At 36.8% G+C, this 24,574-nt stretch overlaps 1 long non-coding RNA gene across 2 annotated transcripts in view; it reads right to left on the bottom strand.

The window, feature by feature from the left end:
* Nucleotides 1–211: 211 nt before the first annotated feature.
* The window catches only part of LOC138104685 (uncharacterized), a 50,632-nt gene continuing 26,269 nt past the window's right edge, over nucleotides 212–24,574 (bottom strand). For both annotated transcript variants that reach the window (XR_011148220.1, XR_011148219.1), the window contains 5 exons: nucleotides 23,527–23,729; nucleotides 21,102–21,286; nucleotides 3,970–4,067; nucleotides 745–904; nucleotides 212–652 (listed from right to left, as the gene is read on the bottom strand). This is a non-coding gene — a long non-coding RNA (uncharacterized lncRNA). The remainder of the gene's footprint in view (nucleotides 653–744; nucleotides 905–3,969; nucleotides 4,068–21,101; nucleotides 21,287–23,526; nucleotides 23,730–24,574) is intronic.

Here is a 24,574-nt window from a genome sequence, read left to right as displayed (position 1 = left end):
ATTGGATATTAAACCCCTCCAACACAATGGGACACACTTTCTGCAGGGTGGAGGGAAGAATTCAAAATCTTACATTTCTTCAATTATTTTTTACACATTATCCTCCTGAACTACAGACATTACACCACGAAAGCACAAAAACACATACATGTAGACTCAAACATATATTCACACATATGGATTCAGACACAGACCGACTACTGCTGACAGCTTGATTCAAGAGAGATTTTTATTAGGATTAATTTCTGCATGATTGCAGAAGCTAAATTAGTTGCAATACACAACAACAAGGTTGAAATCTGTCAACATCCTGAAAAATATTCAGAGAGCTATTTAGTATACACTTATAATACTCATTGCTCCTAAAAGAGAAAATGATCATACAGTAACTAAACCCTAAGTAAGAGCTAAAGATATTCACCTCATGAAGCCATTTCTCAACTAGCCCCTTGGCACTTGCTGAAATTATTCGCAGCACGAGCTCTACTTTTTCATTTTCTGCTGACTCCATGTGGGTAATTTCTCTCTTGTGATTAAAAGTGAGCTTGTCAATTCCTTCAAAGCATTTCCTTAGGTTTGGTTGGACGTGGAGTGGATCCTTTGTCTCAAAAAGGATTCCTAAGAGATCATTGCTGCATCTGGAGAAAAAAACCTGAAAAATGATAAAAAATGAACTTTAGAGGTATTTATATAAACATATTTTACACCAACACCAACAGCAGACAGATGAAATGGACTGTTTACCTTGGAAAGAATAGTCTTTTCTTCGCCAGATAATCATTCAAGGCCTTCCTGAATGTCATCCAAAAGCGATTCTGCCTCCTTCAACTTATCCAGCATCTGGGGCTGCGAGATAACCCTTGTGGCATTGGTCTCCTTCACTGACTCCTTCGTTATTAGCCTCCTGGTGGGTGAGATAGAATACAGTGAATGTAATAACCATACTTCACACAACAGGCTCTCTCTCTCTTTTAAATTGAAAATCCCCTTATTACAAAACAAGGGGTGTTCTTTTTCTTCTACCTTTAAGTAGGACTGCCACATTCATTGCTTTTTACAAAAACGCAGCTGCTTTTTAAGCTACAGATAAATAGAATCTGCTAGGCAGTAATTCTGCTCAGTCTGAATGCATTATTTTCTAAGTCACTTTGGTGAGACACTTTTTATTATGAACTGGAATGAACAGGGAAAGTCCTTTTCTCAACTAATTATGACTATGCTTTCGTCTGTACTATTAACTTACAATGCCAGATTGGTCAGCTTTTTTTTTCCTTCCTTCAACCAGTTCAACAAATTATCATGCTTTTGCTGGAAAATTAGAGAGCTAATTATTAAGACTTTATGGACTAATGATGAAAATATAAATAACACTGAACAATAGTGTATCAATAACAAGAACACAGTCCCTTTGATATGCACAATGCAATCTCCTATTTTAACACCACTGATGCATGGACAGGAGTTACTTTGATTCAATCTACAGTATTTTCTTCTCATAAAGATTTGTTAAACTAGGTATTTCCAAACTGAGGAAAAAACGAAGCTGGAACACCATTTTTCATATATGTGTCCCCAGAACACTATTATTGTACTCCCAATTTATGAAAATCAGGAAAGACGGAATAGACAGCAAAACTATAAAGACATTAAACCAGAATAACATCAGGACATCTGTTGTTTCCCACCATAAGACATAATGTATTATGTTTGATTTAAAAGACACTTGGGGTTCATTTGGTTTTATTTAATTAGCTACTTTAAGGAATGGATTAGCTTGCAAAGAAAATTTTGACATTCCACAGTAATACCAAAAACTAGAATATCGTTCTGAGGTGTTGAGGCCTTCAGTGGTCCATAATGACTGGCTATGACAAAGTAAAACATGCTCAGCTACATTCCAAGTGGAAAACAACACCATTAGCTTAATGGTTGTCCACACAGACACTCCAAAAAATGAAATGCAAGTATTTACGTATCACTACACAGTTCCTTTTATGTAACGTATACTGTGATGAATGGAATTCAAATAAATAAATGAATAAGAAAAATCCTTTCTCCTTAAATTAATTTTCTATACTTTTGAGTTGGAAACCATCCGTATGGTAGAAAAGCCTGTCAGCAGAACTGCATCTGCCCAGCATTCAGGTTTGCAAATTAGAAAGAATCCTGGAAATAAGAACTTGTTCAGTGAAAGAAAAATCACATTGCCACTATCTCTAAAATCCTACTTGTATTCAAAATAATCCCATTCCTATGTATTTCTGCCTGAAATATTACGGGGGGATATTTATTGTATATTTTTCAAGCACCTACTGTAAAAAGATATATATATATACAGCCAACAACAGTGTCATAGCTTTGAGAAGCTAAAACTTGCTACTTCCATGAGGTATTTCTCAGTCTTCCATGAGGTATTTCTCAGTCCTCTGATACTTGGTAAACTATGGACCCTTTTGGATTGCTTGTCTCCGTATCTAGAGACCAACCTGAATGCTGGAGTATCAGGAGAAGCCTAATTCATGTAGACTGAAAAACAGTTGGTTCTACTAAAAAATAACTCTACATGTATTAATGGAGCTTCCAAGATGTGAAAGCAAATGAACACACTGACACAAACATTTATGTAACTTTATTTTAGTACCAAGCTGGGTATTCATGTACACTCTAATGTGTCCCTTCATATCACCTCTGAAACAAGGACACTATCTAGCATACTGGGAATTAATGTATGTTATCTTTTGCACTAAACTAATAAAAGAATTTCAAAATGCTTATTCCTGCTTGATTAAAAATATAACTGGATCTGTCAGTTTAGCAACATTTCTTTTCAGGAAGTGACAGTAAGGACACTAAAAAAACAACTGTCAATGTGAGAAATCTTACCAATGTGGGGTACTGTTTTTCCTAAATTAATTTCAAAATTTAAGATATCCTCAGTGATTTTGTTGAGAATGTCATTCTTTCAGGCATAAAAGGCCTTCAGATTACTGATTATCCCACTTTCAACATGGCTAGTATCAATGGAGTACAATACATTTTGATTAAAAATGAAACTATTTCATTTCAGCTAAACCAACTAAACACAGTGAAACAGTTAGATTCCACCCTGCGCTCATCCTCTGCTGAGCAGTCCCTGAGAGCTTTTCACAGTAGCCAGGGTTATGGTACAAAGTGATTGAGTGACTTGACAAACATTACAGGCCTAGCAGAGGCCCATTTACATACAGGGGCAAGACCTATAAACTCCCAGTTTTGTACTTTATCCATCTGACCATGTTTCCCTACACTTCAGAAGAGAGAATCAAAATGAAGATGAATTCAGAAAAAAAAAAGAAAAACCTCCAAACCTCATATCTTTACCAAACCATTTTGTAGCTACTCCTTTCCCTTGCAAATGTATGTAAGATAGCTACATGTGTCTTCCAGTGTATTACTTCCATGATTAAATGCAAATGTTTTACATGTGCTTTTAGATATGCATGCACTTTGAATATTCTGCAGGTCATTCAATAGCAGATCAGATATGTACCTAAACACAGACTTAATATTTCAGGGAAGTGACAGCAGTAAAGCCCAGTTTTTATAAACCTAAAAATAATTTAAGAAATATTTTGCTAGAAATGTTCTTTACCTGTTCCCAGTTTTACTTCATGGAATACAATGAGAAACAAGACATGCAGAAATAGTTGTTTGCCTTTGTCACTCAAATCCTAACTTATTGGGAGGCTGTGTCTCTATTGTTTCTGAGCTCATATCATAAAAACTAAATAGAAATCAATTTAAGACAATGAACTTTAAAATTTACTTTCCCCTCAGTATTCTAAAGTGGCACAGCTAAGTCGGCAAAGTTCTAAATAATGGAAGTCAGTGAAGCCTAAATCACACACAATAGTGAAAGCTGAGATGCGAGATGGAGATGAAATCTAAAAGCTAATTAAATTCAACAAGAGCCTCTCAAAGGCAACATACCAGCTTAGCCTCCCATGCTAACATTCCATTTTGAAGGGTGCAGTAAATGGAGGGCCTTTCATGGCTGCAGATTTCACAATATGATCCACCAGCTAAACCTGAGAGGGGAGAGAAAAAGAAGATTAGATGCATGGATTACTGTACTGAATAGATGCCAAGGCCAAGATAAAAAGAATAGATAAGTTAGGGCTTCTGAGGAGCTAAATTTGAAGCCAACCGGCAAAACGGATTGAACTTTATTACCTCAAGTCACTGAGAAATTCCCTAGACAGTTGGATGTAATTTGAAAAGGTCAGAAAAAAAATTTCCTTCACAGTATTATTGCTTCATGCTTTAAGGGTGTGCGATTGTGAGATGCCAGCTCTAATCATTTTTATTGACTTGCTCTAGAGAGACAGACAGATGCGCAGGGAGTCACGACAGACAGATAAGTCATACCCTACCTTTGTTTCCAGTTTTAAAACATATCACACAGTATTAGGTATGTTTTAATGCTAATCATTTCATTTTATCCTTTGTCATATCTGAGAAGAATTTCCTTGTTCCTCTAAGACAGCACAGAAGGGGGAAGGGAGGGAAACTCTGCATAACATTGGAAACCTGCTACAATTTTTCATATTTGATCTGAGCATTCATTGAATTCCATGTGAATCTGAAATACATAACTGAAATTCAGTAAGCATAATAGGATTTTCTAGACATTTTTAGGTATGCTTAGTTCAGGTTTTTTTTCACCTAAAGGGGAGCAGATCTTACTGAATAGATTATAGGAATGACCTTCAGCATACTGACAGTACAAGCTTTATTACCAGTGTGGCTGTCATGGGAAAAAAAAACCAACATACAAAAAACCTCGTGAAGAAACAGAAAACAAACCCACCCCAATTAAAGGCATTTAATTCTCTGACTTAGCATTCACAGATGCTTGTAATCAAATAAGAACATTTGCTAACATTACACTTGCAGTCAATTTTTTTGTCATGAAATTAAAATCAAAAGAGATTTAAGAACACAAAAGAAGAATTATCCAACCCAACCCCTGGAAAATTTTAATTAACATTAGATTTTCTTTTGCTCTTTCTTTCATTCATAATACAAGCATATGTATTCCATGTATCCTGACCCTGAATGCACTGCAGAGGTAATTTTAATGGCCATTAAAGTACAGCTCTGTGAGTTCTCTACTGTATTTTGTTTATGGACCCCTCCTGCAAGCTGAATAAACCTGTTTCTACTTGGATAAGAAAGCCATCTCCATATGGTCATATTCCCTCCCTTCATGCCCTGTACATCAGAGGGTAACATGAAATTGCAGCAGAAGAGTTGCATATATATATTCACTCCTCCAGAACTTTATACCTCTGAAAGGAAGTCAGAAACAAACTGCTTAGCTGCAGCAAAGAACAAAAAGCACCAGGAATTGTTCCACTAATGGCAGCTGATATTTTCAACTGAAATGGACTCTTTCTGACAGAAAAGATGCATGGATGATTTAAATGTGACACTTTCTTCTACAATTTAGGAAGCTTTTGAAAGAAGAGAAGTGCACCTATATTTATGGAAAATGGGCTTGGGAGAGGTAGTCACTTACTAGATTTACAACAATTGATTTAGACTCTACTACTCTTATTTTTTTAATCAGATTCCCACTGTCACCTTCAAGATGATGCTGAAACTAAAATAGGAATTTAGTTTTCTAAGATCACAGATGTGGAACTATAGAGGAACCCTCCAGCTTCTGTGGCAACATGACTACATTGTGATTTTCATTCCCGTTTTTCCCCAACAGAAGGAGTGACAGAGAAACTAAGTTCTGGTGTCCTCCTGACCTAAGCTCAAAGATGAACTCACGTACCCTATCAATCTTTTTGCCAAAAAAAACCCCTTATTTGTCGTGAAAAAATATTTGCTCAAGACACAAACATTTAATGTCAGAACTCAGTTTTCCTAAAATACTCCCACATCAACATATTTTGATGCCATTTTCAACACAGTAACATCATTCCATGTTTACAAGACCCCCACTGCCTTTGCTACCGTTCCTTTTTTTTTCCCTGTCTCCTCACGGGCAGCACATATTAACAGACAAGTAACTTAAACTCTAATTCATTGTACCACATGTAGAAGGGGTGATCTTTAAAATGTTCCATATGACATCCTTCTCACTCTAAGCCAAAAAACATGTGTGAGAAGCTGATCCTATCTAAACCACACAAACAAGTGACAACACTCTCCACCTTTTCATGGCACTTTTTATGATACTGTTTGCCTCCCATGTGATTATTAGCCATGCTGATGGTAAAATTGCACAAAATTCAAAGTACTGCTAACATGAACTGTAACAATAGGTTTAGTTAACCACTGAAACAGTTTGCTCAGAAAGGTGAGAAATTTTCAGTTACTTCTAATCAGGATTTCAATTTAAACAATATTCTCACAGTTTAACCGCGAGTTGTTTGGTTAGGTGCAGGAATCACACTTCACTCCAGCCTTTAGGTCTAAAGCATTGTGATCCAATTGGAATGCCAGTTGGTGTAACAGGATCACACCAGTAGGATGTCTTATATTCTGTCCTTCTCTGTGTGACCAGGAGACTGCGACATTTATATATTCAATTTGAAAATGAAGACCTCGCAATTCTGTGTCCCAACAATGAAAGAAATTGTAGGTGCCTTTGTCTTGTGAACACTAGATTACTGAAATCCATTCAGCATGTGATGTTAGCCAATTGAAAAAACATTAATCCAAACAAGTATTTTTTTTCTACTGGAAGCCCATAGCCATAAGAGCTACAAGATAGGTATTCCCTACAAGGTCTTTCACTTGAATGAATTGTCCCCTTAATTTCTGATACAAAGCCCCGCCTCCCCAAACAGCTGATAACAAAGGAAAATGCCGTTTGTCTGTCCTGACCAGACTCCAGCCAGAGTCCTCACAGCACTAGAGGGAGGGCTGCATTGTCATGTTTGTTTTACCAAGACTAGATGTTGCCCATGTATTCTTCAATTTTTTTCTGACCAGCAGACATGCCTAGGCTGTATCCCTCTTCCTAAGAGGAAAAAATCCAGTCAAACAAAAAAAACCCACAAAAACTAAAACAACAAAAAGCTGGCTTGAGAGCATGCCCCAGACACAATCCGAGCTTTCGATGAGCTGCAGCATCACTTCAATCTACCGAAGGCCATGTTGCTCACATACACAGTTCACACAAAAGAATTAGGTAACTATTTTATGGATGAGGAAGAAATGCTTGAGAGATGGATATGAGTACCATTATTAACTCCAAAAAGCAGTGTTAGGTGGCGGCTACCAGTTTTAGTACTTCCATGTGCTCCAACAGGTGCACATTCTTTATGAATGTGCACCTGCTACTGGAAAAGGCTGGTGAGTTTGTTTGTGTTCTTTTTGGTTATGCCTTTTTTTTTATTAACCTCAATAAAAAAAGTTTCTCAATGAAGACATAGAAAACATTCCAGTATCTTACACCATACTGGGGCAGCTAAACCTGTTTTGATTCTTCAGAATAGGTCCCAAATATTGATGGTCCTAAAGGTTTTTTCCAACTTAATGACTCTATGATTCTTTGTCAGTTAATCACTTAGTAAACATTTGCTTTTTCTTAAAAGCTGCTCTGTGATGTAATTTGAACCTGTCATTTCTTGCTATACAGAATACAGCACTCTCAGAAAAGGCTGCAATACACTTAACTAGATATAATGTTTATGTCTTGAATGGCAATTCATTCTTAAAATAAATTAGACCTTCTTAAAGACATAGAGAAAAACCACCCACTTTTGGATTTACTATGAATAATAGCATATTTTGCCAAATTCTCTAATGTGAACGCTGATTCAGCTCCCAGCTCTAGTATCATTAACTGAACATGCAACAAATTAGGTTCGAGAACAATGAAATGCAATTAAAATACTGTATGTACTGCAGCAGGAACAGATAACATTTTATGCATGTTTAGTGGGAAGAAAGAAAAAGAAAATCCTTTCTTGTCATCAAAGTTATAATGAAGGGGTCTCAAAAAATATACATAGGTACAGGAGGAATTTATAACTGATTTTTCCTCTCAGCATTTCAACTAGCAATTCAGTGTTGGTTGATCACATGGAGAATGAGAATCTAAACATTTGAATAATCAACAGTTGCTATCACTTGAATTCTTCAGTCTTTCTAAGATGAAAAGTGACTATATATTTCCAATCAGCAGTTGTTTTAAAAGAATTCTCCGAAAAAAAATCCTTAATGATTTGGGCATTGCACATTGAACTTTAAGCCCTTCATTATCTTTCTGGAGTAAAATTTAAATCAACAGTCAGAAAGCATCTTTCTTCAGTGTATTGCTGAATCCTCTCCAAGTTGTACTCACTATAAATGACTATTTAATAAAACAATGTCAATTTTTGTACTTTTTTTTTTTCTAGTTATTAGAACTGGTTTTGGAACCCAGAATATAGTAAGCAAGCAAACTGCTTGGCTGTCCTACAGAAGTATAATGGAGCCAAGGTTCTCCTCATGCCGTTTATATATGGTCAAGCAAATTAGAGTACATATAATGCAACACAGACATCACAGGTTCCTTTTTCAAATTTTGTATTCCTAATAGATGAATGTCCTTTTTTAGGCCTCAGATTTCACTCTCAGTGAAGTCAACTCTCTGTGGATTCTACTCCAAAAATTTAATTCTAAAATCATTTAAACCTAGTAGCTGTGGTAAGAAAACCTCTTTTTAAGGTCAGACTTTTTTAACATCTACCATGAATTTAGGGATTCAATCGTTTCTTTAACAGAGTTTTGGAGGACTGCTTTTGGCTTTATATCCTGACAGAGCACTGACCCATCTCCAGCCACATGAAAGCTAGAAAGCAGTAATGCACACTTCCTTTTGGCTGAATTCCGTTTCTTGTCAAGTGAAACCAACCTTTCAATTACATAATATGTACATATAAGTAGGTATACATCTATAACATAATATATTACAATAAAGCCATTAGTGAATGGTCAGGACCAAGAAGTCATTTTACTTTGTACTGTACAAGCTAGAGTGGATGCACCTGTTGCCTTCAAAGTTTTCCTTTGAGTTAAAAACTACAGTGTTTTAATTATTTTGTAGCTGTCCACTGCAGCCTTCAAACATTTTAGTATTTTTTCACTTCCAACATATTTGTCTTTGACAAACAAGCACAACAGTTAAAGTGGTACTATTCGTATTTATGCCTCTCTTCTATGCCATGCTATTTAATGTTAGTTTTTTTTTCCTTTATTTGTACCAAAATTGTACCTAGAGCCCTCAGCTCCTTCCAGCACAGACTACAACCCAACACATTCTTCCCTTTCCTCCCTCAAAGGCCTTATAGCTGAATTTGTAAATGAAAGAGAAACAAAGTGACTTGCCTAAAATCATTCTTTTATCTCTCCCTCACACATGCATGAATTTACAGGGTTGGATTTTTTCTGAAGAGATGAAAGAGACCTCATAGAGAAATATGTTGAACAAGTGAGGAATCAAAGTTCATACTGCAATGAGGAAATGAGGAAAGAGTTGATATTGTGCGTAACATTTTAGAGCACGCTGACGTTGAAGGCAGACTCGAATTGTATAGGTGCAAGAGGAAAAGGATAATCAAAGTAAAAAGATTTAAAAGTTACACAATCCTAAAGAAAAAAAAAAAGGCTAGGTAAAATAATGTGAAGATTTGATTTTATACATCTGAGAGCTCATGTGCTTGGAAAGAAGTATTTTGTTGCACTGGGAATTTGGCCGAGTTTTCTTCCTTCTTTCCAATAGTGCAATTTCCATTCTTATATCCAGAGAGAAAATTAACTTAAAAATAGTCTCTGATTTAAACACAGTCTAATACTGCTCTGGAGACTAATAAGCATACAGATAATTTTCACCTAAGAGAAAAAGACTTTGTAGGCTGTTTGGAAAAAGACACTGGCAATTGTCAGAAAATGCTCCAAATGCCCCAAAAATGGTCAACCAAAGTGGAATTGCCAAGAAAAAGATGAGAGAGATGGTGAGAGTTTTGATAAATTTTCTGTGTGATCTTTACAGTCATTTTGATGGGCTATGCATTTGTACATGCACACATGTGAGTACGCCAAATACAGATGGAAACACACTTGCTTTACTGTGCAAACAGCTTTCAGACAGGCCTTTTCACTACTCAAAATGTACTTCAGCATATTTTTATCTGGTCTTGCAATTTTCTTTCTGAGAACTTACAGGCTTGGAAAAGCCATTACTCAAAAATACCATGTTTTATAGTCGATATTCGCCCAAATGAAATGCTCTATGTTTATGGCAACATAAAAATGCCACACACAGATTGGTTCATAACCACCATGCAAGCATCATTCAGTGCATATATACACACTCAGGAAAGAATTAAACTAAATTCAAATACTCATAATGTTTGTTCTACTTCTCAGTTTGCACAGCTGACAATTGAAACATGAAATGGTTCATTAACAGACATTCTAATATAAGAAAACTTACTGTCTTACGTTGAGGCTTCATTCATTTCATGGCAGTTCTGTCTGAAACAGGAACTGACCCTAAGTATGAACCTCATAGGTTCACACACATGCAGACTCACACAAACACACATATGCAGTATCTACCAGAGGAAAGGGTTGCAGCATCGTTGTCATCAATTATGAGGAATGTAGATGGAGGAAACACATTAATAAATGAGGGACTGTTGAGGAGAGGTAGTAAGAACAAAGCTATGCAAGGTTTAAAAGAAGACAAGAACTCTCTATTTAATGCTATTGACAAAGAACCTAATAGAGTTACTTAAGAAAGGAGTTTATTCACATAGCTTGCGTCTTCCTTTCTGAGCACAGACATGGAAAACCACACATCAAGCATAGTATCTCTAATGTGGCAGAAAAGACGGCACTGACCTACTCTACATTTCCTTCTCTTACTATCTTGTGTAGTTTTAGATAGTTGAAAGTAATTTTAGATTAAAAGCAGATTGTTTCTAACTAGTGTAAGGAAATACAATAGGAACAATTTAGTCAGTATTGAAGACTAGAGAAAAATTTGGGAAATTTAATTTAAAAGTAGACTTAACAAAGACCAGTGATATGAAAAATAAATTTTTAGTTATCAGCCTTGATTTGATGGACGTTTTCAGATAACATAGAGTTACTACACATCCCCTTTTTACGTACATATGGTGGTTTGAAATATAGACATGAAGTAAATTAATTAATGAAAAAATGAAGGTTGAAGCTGAATCTGAGCAGAAGCATTAGAGCATCTACCAGGGAAAAGCATATGGAAAAGTTCACACACAAAGTGAGTGTGATTCTGTGATAGCACAGAAATAGTTGATCAAGTAGGAGTTTGCAAGACTTTTTGAAATCCACACTGACACAAGACACTTAGGAAAAGATATTCACCATTGGTGATAGCAATTCCAGATGTTTAGAGTAGCCCAGTGGCATAACACACTTTGGTTTTGCCTTTCAAAGGTAAAACAACTTTTTTCAGGGGCATAGCAGTACTCACACATTATTAGAAAGAAATAGCAATCGCAATATAATAAAGATCAAACTAAAACTCACGGTCAGCCTAAAGATCTTTAAGTAGACAAGAAATATGATCAACAAGAAAAATAAAAATTACCCAAATTTTGTACCAAGCACAAGGAGAAAGGGACAGACATGAAAGAGAATCAGGGGAAATGATGAGGTGAGATACAGTGGTAGTATAAAAACAGAAGTCAGAGTGTACGGCTTCGGTGGATCGATGCCGTGTTTTTTCCACAGGGTCCCTCGTGGACACGCTTAGGCGGCGCTCTGCCAGCACCCACGCGCGCACACGATCTCACCTTCGCAGGCAGTCGCGAGCAGCCGCTCACACACACAGTCTAAGCACAAACCGGAGACGAAGAGGCGAGAGGGGTTCTCTGCACGCAGTTCCAAGGGGTTTAATGACACCAACACACCCAGAGGAAGCAGGGACAAAGAACCAAGAACGACACGTGCAAGTGGTTTTATCCCAAAGGGCTCCGGGGTGGGCAAAGCATCAGAAGCCAATGGTCTGAGGGCTAGGGGGCAGAGGCAAGGGTGAGTGACATAACAGGGGCCAATGGGAGAAGGGATGGGAGGGGGAGAGAGTCAGTGACCAGTGGAATCTTGGTAAAGGGAGAACTTTCTAGCACAGAGGTTTACAGAGAGACCACTTTCAAAGCAATGTGGGGGTGTAAAGTGGACTTTGCCACTGCAACAAGAGTGAACATAAAAGTAGCAACTGGACTATAAGGAGAAGGGGGACACAGAATCTGGAAGAGACTGGAGAACTTCACTTCTGGCAGGGTCCTGAAGGCATTTTTCAACAGGGACCCTTCACACCAATGGATACTTTGAGATGGAACATGAAAGAGAAAGAATATGTAATATATGCTTCTCTTCTCTGAGGGGAATGTTAATTGCTTAATGTTATGGAATGAACTTAAAAAACAGACAACATTTAATTGTGCAATAGATTTAGACTAAAACTGACTTTAAAAAACTCAAGTGAGTAACTGAGTTATTTTCTGTAAGTGAGCGTGTTTCTGTAAACTTACACAAAAAGACTACTTCAGAATGCATCAGATCTCAAAAACTCAACACTGAAAATTACAACAGAGATGAAAAATGTCAAAAAATGTCTATAAAAGCAGAAGATGCTTTTTGACTTACACTCTATAAAAGATTCCCCAGTGCAGAAACAGCAGTCTCCTTGTTTTGAGAAGTTCCTTGACAAGTCAAAGAGGTAGCCTACAGAGCCAAAACTGACACATTAATTGCTTGGAAGACCAGAAACATTGCTCTGATTCTGCAACCAAAAAACCCCTGGAATCCACTGGAAACATCTGAACAGAGGGGATGAATCTATATAGTCACTCAACTCATTCACAGAGAGAAACCAAGACAGCACAGTGCCTCATCTTTTCTTCCAAGTCAACCCTGTATGACAAGATTTACAATAATGGGGACTGCAAAATAAAAGCCCAAAAGAATTTAAGGAGGAGATGAAGAAAGAATTTCTGCATTAGCAACAGGTTGGCCTTTCTGTTGCAGAAAAAAAAGTGAAATTCAACATAAATGGTTAAGTAAGGAGCAAGACAGATGGGTTCAAATCAAAGATACATATAAAGAGTGCTAGAAACCATTTCCATACTTAGATGGGCTTTTCCCTGACCAGAGATGTAACATTACTACATGATGTGGGAACATAAAATCTGCAAAGGTGGTGCTGAGTGAGGAAGAGGAATCCCCTTTTCTTTTCCTTGGTTCACATCTGCAGTTCAGGTTAAGTACATTTCATAAGAACCAAATCTTCTGGATACTTCAGATCTTTTTATGAGGGTGCTTACATCCATAGCTTTCACATGTGCTTTAAAACATTTCACTTCAAGACCAAAAGTGATCTATTTTCCATAGGAATTTGGTGACACTCACATTTATTGATGCAGAATTTTTTGAGAAATAAAAGCAAAAATAGGCAATTAGTCATGACACTATGTTATTTTTTTCCGGCATGATTTTTTGTGTCATTTGAGGGTTGAATACAGAGCTCATAAGTATTTATTTATCATTATTTGGTTAATTTATGCTTAAACTAGTTAATTTTGTAACTAAAGAATTATATAATCTTAAAAATGCTACTGCATCTCTTTACTAAGCAATTCTGTACAAATTTTTAGAATGCATAGTTCGGGCACAGCAGGTGTTGGGTGTCAGAAGATACCAAACACACCTTTACATTGTTGAATGGAAACAAGAACCTGTTGAAATGCTAAGTCAACTTTTGCAGCTGTTATCATATAGATGCCCTGAGTAACAACTGACTGCTGCCACCAAGATTCTGGCCTGAACTTCTGTTTTAAAGGCCAAAAGCAAATACTGCAGTCTTCTTTTGCACTGATTTTGCTCTCAAACAATGGTTGAGTAAAGGTCAAAGTTTGGAGAGATTTTCTGTGTCAAGTGTTGTCTTTCTTTAAACCTTTTTGTGGAAGTTGCTACTTTATTTTCTATGGAAAAAAAGGCAGTGGTAGATTCTTTTAAGCTATGGGTTAATCCATTCTTTCTTTCATGGACCAGTTTATTTGAAAATCATCAACTGCCCAATAGATCTTGTCTATGAATCATTTATTCCAAAAATTCGCTAGTGAGAGCAATGTCTGGATGGAAATTTTCATGATTATTTCAAGCTCCATCTTAAAACTAGTTTGGATTTGTGTGTCTTCTGTGGGAACCCAGAATGCAGAGAATATTTCTCTGCCTGTTTTGAAGGGTTTTACCCCCCTGGACAGTACTGGTTTTGGCCTTTGTCCATGGGAAAATTTGCCTAGCCTCTGGGAAGAATTTGAATCTACAATGGTGTGAATTAGGTGATAGAATACTATGTGAGATTATCACTGGGTGAAAAATTTAGAGTTTTTAGGTCTATTTGCATAGTAAATAGATAAAAGCAAAAAACTTCAAAATGGAGTATTGTTGTTCTCCAAACCTTCTTCTTCTACTACTCCATATTCTGCAGTAGAAGTAGTTTGGGATGATTGGATAAAGAATTCCGCAGTTCCTATCTACATGATTTAGGAACTTGTTGGACATTGGTAAAAAAAGTGAAAATATCTTGTGTTTTAAGTTTTCATTGGGTAATTTACCTTTAAAAAGGCTGTGAAATCTTGGTAAGTTGTCTTCTTGCTGCATTCTCTGCTCTGCGCTATGTCTAGGCCACGCCAGTGGCTTGTACTCCTTAGATAAGAATTAATAAACACCTATCTGGAGACTGAGAAGCATGAAGTCCCATTAGCCTCCTTTTTTCTCCTGGCAAAAATCTGAATGTCTCCCCCATCATGGAAGACAACAATTAATAATGTGGACAGAGTTATCTTCCTCTTTGCCTTTCTGTGTTCCAGAAGTTGATGTTTCTCTCTCTATTTCAGCTACTCCTTGCATAAAGAAGTCAAGCTCTATTGAGGGTGGTGAAGTACTTGACATTAAATGGTCTGGTGTAACATTTTATGACTCACAGCTCCTGATGAATGTGATTTATTAGGGATAAAAGCTTTTTCCTAGGTCAGATGTCTGGACTGAAGAGACAGTTCATTATAGAGGATCACTCATATTTAGCAATGTAATAGAAATGAAGTGATTTTTTTATCATAGGTGTCCAAATCTGACTTGCACCACTACTGTTCTCCTCTTCAGCCAGAGTTAATTGTCAGCTGAACAATGAATGTACCTGGGACTAATTTATTTAGGAATATGTTCCATCTGTAAAGCCTCCACTAATGGAGTACAAGAGGCCATGACTAAAGGATTCAGGTATAAAGTTTAAGACCTTAGATAATTACTTGCAGAAAATATCATCACCTCCACATGCCAACTTAACAAAAAAACAGAACTATTGAACCTTCTGAAAAAGGGGTATTGTGTTCCCAAAACTAAAGTGACCAGAACAGTTTCTATTCACCATAACTGTGGAATAACAGAGGCAAAAGAAGAAAATAGATTCCAACCAATTCAGATCAAAACATCTGACGCTTTTTATAACTATAAACGTAGCTATCTACATTGAACCAGGACCACTACAAATATCTTGAGAACATTTATGAAAGAACTTTCCATATAAGAGAATTAGAACATTACAACTCTAATTATTATTTTGGTACTAATAGGTACAGTACTTACATCCCTTGCTTTTCATTTTGTCAAGACATTGAGGGTAAAGCTTCTGATGGAATTACTGAATTTCACATGGGAGGTGACCTCTGAATACTTAAGCTCTGAAGCAAAAGAATAAATGGACTGAAAACTGGGCATATGCCGTATGGTGGCTGATCTATATTAAGAACACTTATGCTCTAGATATTCTTATGTACTACTTTTAGACTTATTTACAGTTTTGCATCCAACTGAACTACTAAGAGGAATTAAATGCATAAATGGAATACCTTAATCTGGGCTGTTCTAAATAAAATCAAGAAATTACATTTTATTTGTATTTCACTGCACAGATTAAAGTGGTTAAAAGCCTTTCCATGACAATCTGAAACATGCAGCCCAACTGTCCTCTTATACACAAAACTGATTTTTTAAAAATTCTTTAAATTCTTTGAATTTTTTAGTTCTTTAAATCTCTGTTGCAAAAGTTCTGTTAATGAGATCTGTTTAATCTTTCTGTTATTTGGTTCTATTCCATTTACTATCTAGATTTATTAAATTTGCAAAATAGCTTGTTTATCTTCATTCTGGGAAAGTAGGTGCCTATAATTTGCAAATATGTCGGTCAAAAATAGACCACTTAGATGTTCTTGGCTGGCACATTGTCAATGCACACAATGAGAGAGGCTCCCTCCTCTCTCTCTCTCACACACACACACACGCACACACACTTCTTTCTCTCTCACATACACACACTCAAAAATGTATCCAGTGGAGTAAAATATTCACACTAATACTGGAAGTGATGGAGAAGAACCCCGGTCGACATCCCATCTGGTCCCTTGAATTAAATTTAGAATTCATATGTAATATAGACATTTCTGTCTGAATATCATAAAGCCCTGACACATTCAGGCTTTCATTAAAAAGCTCTGAGATGTGACTTGAATAACAATCTGTCTTAGCTAATTAGTATTTTCAGTTTAGCATATTCACTTTCAAACGTATTGCTGTTTGCACATGGTAATTTAGGTAAACAGAGCCCATCCACAGCTGCATCAATTAACACTGCTAATCAAAACTGAATTCAGGTAATTAGGCACATTTATGCAAAAAATGTGTAATTTGTGGGGAAAGCTAGATCCTTCAGTAATATTTCAATAAGTAGGGGTCTCTTTTTGCAAATAAGGCAAGAATATAATGGTAAATCAGCTCTAACATATACATGATACATAGTCAGTCACAAATATCTAAATTAAATCTTACTAATTGGTCTGTATTTTCAGAAATTTAACTATATTTTTTTCATATAAATGTTTTCTTCAGTGTTTCTACTTGAAAGAGTAGATTCATTTTTGACGGAAGCTTTAGTGATTTTAAAAGTTAATGTTCCCTGAAGTGGTTTTTTAACTGTTGAACGTGGTAGTCCAACTTTTTCTCATTTTCAGACAAGAAAACTTTAATGAGAAAGGCCACAAATTAAAAGTTTTATTTCTTCAAAGAAGGTGCATTTTAGTTTACTTTAAAGAAAAGCTAGAAATTTCTACCACCATCCATTTCAAGAATGTAAAGTAGTATAAATACTTCAAAAATATTCAGCCTTAACCTACAAAGTTTCACATCCTTTCCTTCCCTTTCTCTCACCCAACCCAAAATTTGAAACCTTTCAAAAACTACAAAAAACCCCAAACCCAAACATTTAAGCAGTGTAAGAAACTGCATATTCATAAGAGAATTTTAATTTCTATTGAAATGGAATGAAGCAATGTTCATTGAAACATTATACTCCACGAGTTTTCATATGCAGCTATTCAAGTTATTCAAATTCAATTCTCTGTTACACACACTCTCAGAAAGCTACACAAGTCTGATGAACAAGAAATGCAATTATCAACTTGCAGCTAATTTTCCATGATGAAAAGAAATACCTAGGAAATTGCCTTTTTTTAACAGAAGCTTAAAGTCAATCTAGTATTTTTGTATCTTCTCCCCGATTTTACGCTAACTCTGGGGGAAAATACGCAATACATTTTGTGCAGATTTACAACATGGAATATACAGCTTCTGCTAAAAACATCATTGTGAAGAAAAAAAATTCATTGCAACTTTAAGGTCTAACCCTATGTAGCTATTGAAATTGCAGTGTGTTTTGCCATCATACGTAATGCAGTGCATGTCTCACTACTCAGAAACTCTTCCTGATATAGAAAATTGCAGTTTGTTCCATTATAAAAATATTTTTTAAACGCTGCAGTTAAAATGGCCTTAAACATCCAATTTTCATTTAACTATTGGCTGAGTAGCATACTGAAAGAATATTGAAATGACAGGGAAGAAGAAAAATAAAGCCTGTGGCAGGAATAAAATTCTGAACTATTTTCTTTTCAAATAATCATAATGACTACTGCTAATGTTAGAAATGCTGAACAAGATAATTTCTAAACAATTATCAGACCTGCCTAAAAGTATATGCGGTTTGCTATGCCATTCTCACTGGGAGCAATGGTGGGGGCAAACAAGGTTTTAACTGCATTTTTTTTCTGGGGTTTTTTGCAAGAGAGAAACAGTCACCTATATGACATATCACATGCTAAGCACCTTGCTGATCTCTCACGTGACTTATTAAAATTGACATACAGTGAATGTCATCAAAACAATCTTATGTGACCTGTCTCTGAAAGAACCTGCGTGCTAAATGGTTTTTCAAAAGAGCAAAGCAGAAGTTGTAATGACTAACAGTGTTTATTTTGGATGTTGTAGTCCGTAGGAAGTGAGGACAGTGACAACATCCTAGCGCCCCCCTCCTCCACCACCCACATTGTTAGTATTTTTTTGGCTAAAGTAGTCAGATATAGTGTTCCAACAAACTTTCCAGAAATACTACACTGCCCTGTCTCTTCTGCCTGACTACCTCAGTAAATATAAGCAGACAGTTAGGAGAATCTCTTCACTGAACACATATATATTTAGCATACATCATTACTTCGTCATGAATTTTGCCGATGCACTGCCCATTTGAAAATTTGACATCATGCTAGAGTATCGTTATTTCATGCAATTTGGAGGGGGTTTTTTCTGTTTAATAAATGTATGGTAGTATTAGCTAATAACAGACAAGGAAATCATGGCTATCTCAAAAAAGAAAATGCTATATATGAAGGTTGGCTGGTAAATAGGTGTTTCTGACACATGTAGCTCCATTTTTTTTTTCTCTCCTGTATTTCTCTACTGCAAAATATGGAAAATAATTGAGGCATCTTTCTACTAAAAAAAAATTTAAAAATTGGATTTTACATACCAATTACTGTTAATTAAAATATGATGGATATGTATGACTTTAAAAAAAGTATAAATACTGTTTTCCTCAGTTTAAAGAAAAGTTTTATCCTACTCCAAGCACTCAAGAGCATTCTAGAATTATAAGCAAAACAATAAATATTTAAAGTTTAGATTTATTTTCTCCATAGAGCATGCAACCCATTATTCATAACATAAAAATTGTTCAAATGCTTCATGTTCCAGGTATTCATATGGTTAATTCAAGAACATGAATAAATTTTTAGTTTGAGAAAAGCAAAAGCAAGAGCTAAAAGCCAACAATTAGTACTCTACACCTTACATGAGGAGAAAAAGCTCAATAATTTGCAAATGTTGAAGAAAGCGCTAGTTCCATAATTAAAAATCAGGCAGAGATCCTTTTGGCAAATGGATCTCTTTGTTAAACATCCCACTAATCCAAGCCTGAAGGTATAATTCAGTACCCAGGAGGATCCCCTCTATACTTTTGCCAGCTGTTCCATTTAGGTCACTCCACCGCAAGTTTAGCTTTTATCTATTCCTCACTTTCTTCACTGGGTCCCAGAAGCAGCAACCCATCTCTCTGAAGACTGTTTAAAGTGTAAATGAAAAGACAAGACAGAAGTGAGCTGCTACCTCAGGGTCCTTAATTTCTGAACTGCAATTCCTTGGACTTCTCTACCTTGACAGATGCAATATGAAATCTTCCTAGATAAAAAGTGAGGAGATAAACTAAATACGGAATGCAGATGGCACATTCATTATCATTTTAATGCCTTACAGCTGCATGAAAAAAGAGGAAATTTTACTAGGCAGAAAGTCCACTCAAGACCAAACAGTTGTAGCAGCCCTTCTGCCCTTCAGCCCAATTCCCAGCACTACTGCTGTTGGCATGCAAGAAAAAGCCTTCAAAGAGCCATTTCATCTCTTCTCAGGTGGTCAGGGAGAGGTGGATTCAAGGAGAGGAAGTAAAAAGAAAGAAAAAAAAAAAAGGGAAAGAAAAAAATCCATCATAGTCTGATCCAGTACAGTGTATGCCAAAGACCATGAAGAGTCCTGGGTGCAGACCTGACGCACTTGCCTCCCTCTTCTGGACTGGCAGGTGAAGGAAAGAGACAGTAATCCTTGAAGGACTTGTTTTCACAAGTTAAACCAACCTCAAATAACAAAACTACTTCTAATTTACCATTATTTTGGTGCTTTTAACAAAAACGTAATTTCCTAACAAAAGCAACAAAAATACATGAACTAGATCCATTTATAACAGCTCTAGTCAGTGTAAATTTAAGCCCTCAGAGAGTCATTATAGTCCTCCAGAATGACTTTTAGACAGGATGCTGCTTTATAACAACACCCTGATCTCTTACTCTGCAAAAGTTAAGTGTAATTCATTATAAAACAAATCACTGCCCTGACATTCATTTGTCTGCTAAATAAAAATAAAGAGTCAGGCAGACACTCTGGGAGGAATTCCTAAGTGTTCAACTTTTAATGAAAGATTTATAAAAAATGCAGCAAGCATATTGCTGAGGTCTTTCCAATTTAATATTAAGTAATAAAGTTTGCACACACAGATAGGAACTGTAATGTGAAGCAGAATTATAAAATCTATTGGAAATTAACTTTCTAGATTTTTTAAATGCTGTTCAGTAGCATAGCCACAGCAACTGCGACAACCATCTGCAAGACTTTACACATGCAAGTACTCCCACAGGCTTTAGACAACTACTAAGATCATGTCCTGATCCTACCCATCCAGCATGACATACTGACTACAGCCTAAGAAGCCACTTGTTCACACTTGTAGGAAGGATGGGAATCACAATCCTAAAAGCAGCGCAGCAATTCACACACCTGCACTCAGCCTGCACTGGAGGAACTGCTCTGTCAGTCAAAAAGTACAGTTCTGCAAGCTCATACATCTGACTTTTAAGGATTAGGGAAAAGGAAAAAACAACTCAAAGAGCAACATAGATACAGCTTTATTCCTAACTCTGCGATGGCTCGCCCAGGTGAGCAACCCATCTCCGACAAGCCGCCCTGTGAGGCTGGCCAGGGACCCTCACCTGTGTCACGCTGCCCCTGCACAGTTCAGCTGGCTCGAGGTCTGCACGAGCAGGTAAAGCGCATCCACAGTGACTTGCACTGCTTACCTCACTGATGCTTCCACGCGCTCCTGCCGGTATTCCTGCACGTGAAGGTTCATTGCAGGCAGCTGCTCCCAAGTTCGGCGTCCCCATGGCACGGCTGCTCCGGCGGGAGCGAGCAGAGCAAAGGCAGGTTGCCACTGGCTGGTTCTACCGCAGCCCGGCCGCGCGCTGTCTGCAATCACATCTCACTGAGTGCAAAACGAAAATTAAAACATTTTTTTTTCTTACACTTAGAACAGTATGCTGTATCATTCATGTTTGCATTTAAATTGGACAGAATAATTTACTACTGGCTTTTAATTTCGGAAGGGTTAATCACCTCAGCAAAGGTCAATCAAACTTTAATCTCCAATAAAATTGCAGTAGCTTCAGTCACCTGCAGGACATTTATTATATTCTTATTTCCATGCAAAAGGATGCATCACTAATCTTCTAATTCTTTACATTAGCACATTTGCCATTAACATTTTACTAAAATTATTAATTCCTCTGAAACTATTACAAGAGCTCATTTCTACACATCTCAGAAGATAATCCTGTTAAAAACCAGCCACATCTACTGTGACATTGCTTTAGTTGTCTGCTCTAATCCTCACAATCATTTGATACTCCAGCCGAGTTCTAACAATGCACGAAGTCTCAATTACAGAAAATATTACAGGCTTTAGTTTAGAACAACAATATACTGTTTTAGTAACTTAATCTTCCCTATTGTCTGCAATCACAATTCTAATCTATTTTGTCACTATTCACAGCATTTTCTATTCAAAACAAAATATAGATTTTTAATTTTGCTTAGCAGCTCTTGAAAAGCAATAGATTTACAAGGATAACTTAAAACCTAAAATCCATTACTGAGGATAAGAATAATAATGATCGGAATATGTTTCTGGCCTGGAAAGAAGTATTTCCTCACAAAACAGAAGTCTCTTTTGGGGTATAACCCATTAAAAAATAAAGAAATAATTAAAAAAGCAGCTTGTTCTTTCAATTTGGTCTACCAATTAAGAACAATTTATCTGCTATTAAATTGACTGAGAGCTGCAAAATCTCTGAATAATTCACATCAGCATTAGTTTTAAATTACCATTGCAATATCAGCTCAAAACGAGAAAATTATTTAACTCTGAACAGAAAATTGTCAAATATAAAAGAGCACATTCCCTCAAAAATGTTGAGTTTAGATAAACATCAGCTATGCTAGCTACTCAACAATACATTCCTTCAAAGGTCTACTGTAACAATTCCATCTGAATGCTCAGAACTAGTTTACCTGTAAAGACACAGAGAACAGCAACAGAAAACTCAGGGACAGCTCATTACAGAACCGAAACACAATGCAAGCAATTCATTTCCCAAATTTTAGAAACTGCTACCAAAAAGTCAAAATTTATTGGGCAGAAAAATACTAATACCACCAAAATATATGGGTTTCCCTTATCCTCCTGCCATGGCCATATTAGCTCCTGTGAGAAAGAAATCTTGTGTCTATTTAAAATGGATTTTTTAGCCATAATAACATTTTGACATACCGTAATGTAAATAAACTGTTCTTTCCCATCCCAATATTTCCTTCTCTGTCTCTCTGTCTCTCTCTGTCTCCGTCTCTCTCCTCTTTTTGTTTTAATATATGGCACACAGACAGACACACGCCCCCGTCACTGTCAATATGCACACTCATTAGCAATATGTCAGGCTGGCATTTTCAACACACTCCAGAGCATAACTGAACCAGCACACAGTGCACACACACACAAACGTTAAAATACAATTGCAGAGAAAAAGAGCTCAGTGGAACCATGTTTAACTTGGAAAACTAGGTAAACCTACAAAAGGAGTAAATGAGATTCTCGGGCAGTATTTTACAAAGATGCTGGGAATTTCCAGCTAACAGCATCGATGCTTCTCTCTTTTCACACACACACAAACATCTACAAAAATATACAGCTACAAAAAGAGCATTTTAGCGAGACATTCTTTCACTGAATTACGGATGCAAGAACACCATTTTTGTCTCTGTTTTTGGGGTTTTTTGTATGCCTTATAAGTTACATTCTAACTTGAGGTAATGTATGAAAAGAAATACTGCAAAACATAAACCCAAGCTGAACTACGAGTTCATAGAACATAGACTATCGTTCCAGCTGAGAAAATCAGCCACGAAACAACTGCATCTGCATTTTTTGCAAAAAACATCTGGCAAGACACCGAAGACCACTTTGAAAGGGTGAGTATCACTGAACTACAGTTTTGATTATTCACCTCGACGCATTGATAAAACATATTTCAGATTGCTATTGCTACTGCTTTAAAATACGACAGAATAGCTGCATGTGACACCCTGAAACGAAAGGTATCATCAAAGGACCACGTACTTCATTTTTCAAAAGAACGAACAGTGGAAAAATGTATAGGGAAAGAAACATACCTTTAGTTATCCCAGTGAACGACTTTTCAGCACATCTACATAGTCCTGCGGCTCCACCAGTACAAAAGTCAACACTGCTGCGCTTGTGATCTCTGTGACAATGGCATCATACTGCCAGCAATTTTTCGATTAAACTTCTCAGACATGGTAGCAACTTTGTTAATTATGATATTAGCCAGCTGGCGGGTACAATCAATCATCCACTGTAAGAAAGCCAGACAAAGAGACATCTAATCATTGCAACTGGAGCAGATAAATTTTGTTCCTTTCTTCTACGTGTCACAGATTCTATCCCTCCTGACCCTCTACACAGCCATCGACTGTCAAATTTAGATTCAGCAAGCTCCCAGCTTTTCTTTATCCCTGCCTTAGATCTGAAACTCCTGGTTATCGGGAAGACAAGCGTCACCAGCTGTCTCAGAACAGGAAGGCAATCAGGTGAATAGTACTTATTATCTCTCATTGCCTTCTGAGGAGCAACAAGATTGATTTTGGACCAACAACACATCCAGATCTCAGGCACAGCAACTACAGTGTCAAGTCTAGAATGGAGTGCATACATAAAGCTGACCTCAACCTTCATTAATACTGCATACCAAAAGTTTGAGGGCTGTTCTTTTTTAGCTTTGTGTTGAGGTTTTTGGGGTTTTTTGATTGTTTTTCTTCCCCTAACAAAACTTAAATTTTTTTTCTCCAAAGCTGTGCTGGTTATTCTCTTATTCCAGACCTCCTTCCCCCCACCTCAGAAAGACCAGGCAAGCAGACCGCAGCGTTACTCCGGGGACTCTGTTTCACAGTTGGGTAGTCTTAATTGGGCCCACAGAAGCAGTTAGCTACCATTAAAGGCTTCTCTGTATACATCTTCCTCCCAACTAGTCTGATCATACATAAAACCCCAAAGTGAAGCCTACGCGTGGAGAAGGTTAAACACTCAAATACGTTATAAACCCAAAATATAAGAGTATCCTAACAGAATCTGAGCTGACAGTGAATTTCAGCAATGGTCTAGAAAACAGGAATATATTTGGGCTTTTCACTTAGAGCAGCG

This window comes from Aphelocoma coerulescens, chromosome 1A (genome assembly GCF_041296385.1).
Source record: "Aphelocoma coerulescens isolate FSJ_1873_10779 chromosome 1A, UR_Acoe_1.0, whole genome shotgun sequence".
Lineage (NCBI taxonomy): Eukaryota > Metazoa > Chordata > Aves > Passeriformes > Corvidae > Aphelocoma > Aphelocoma coerulescens.
The sequence above is the reverse complement of the archived record's forward strand: the minus strand, read 5'-3'. Positions and strand labels throughout refer to the sequence as shown.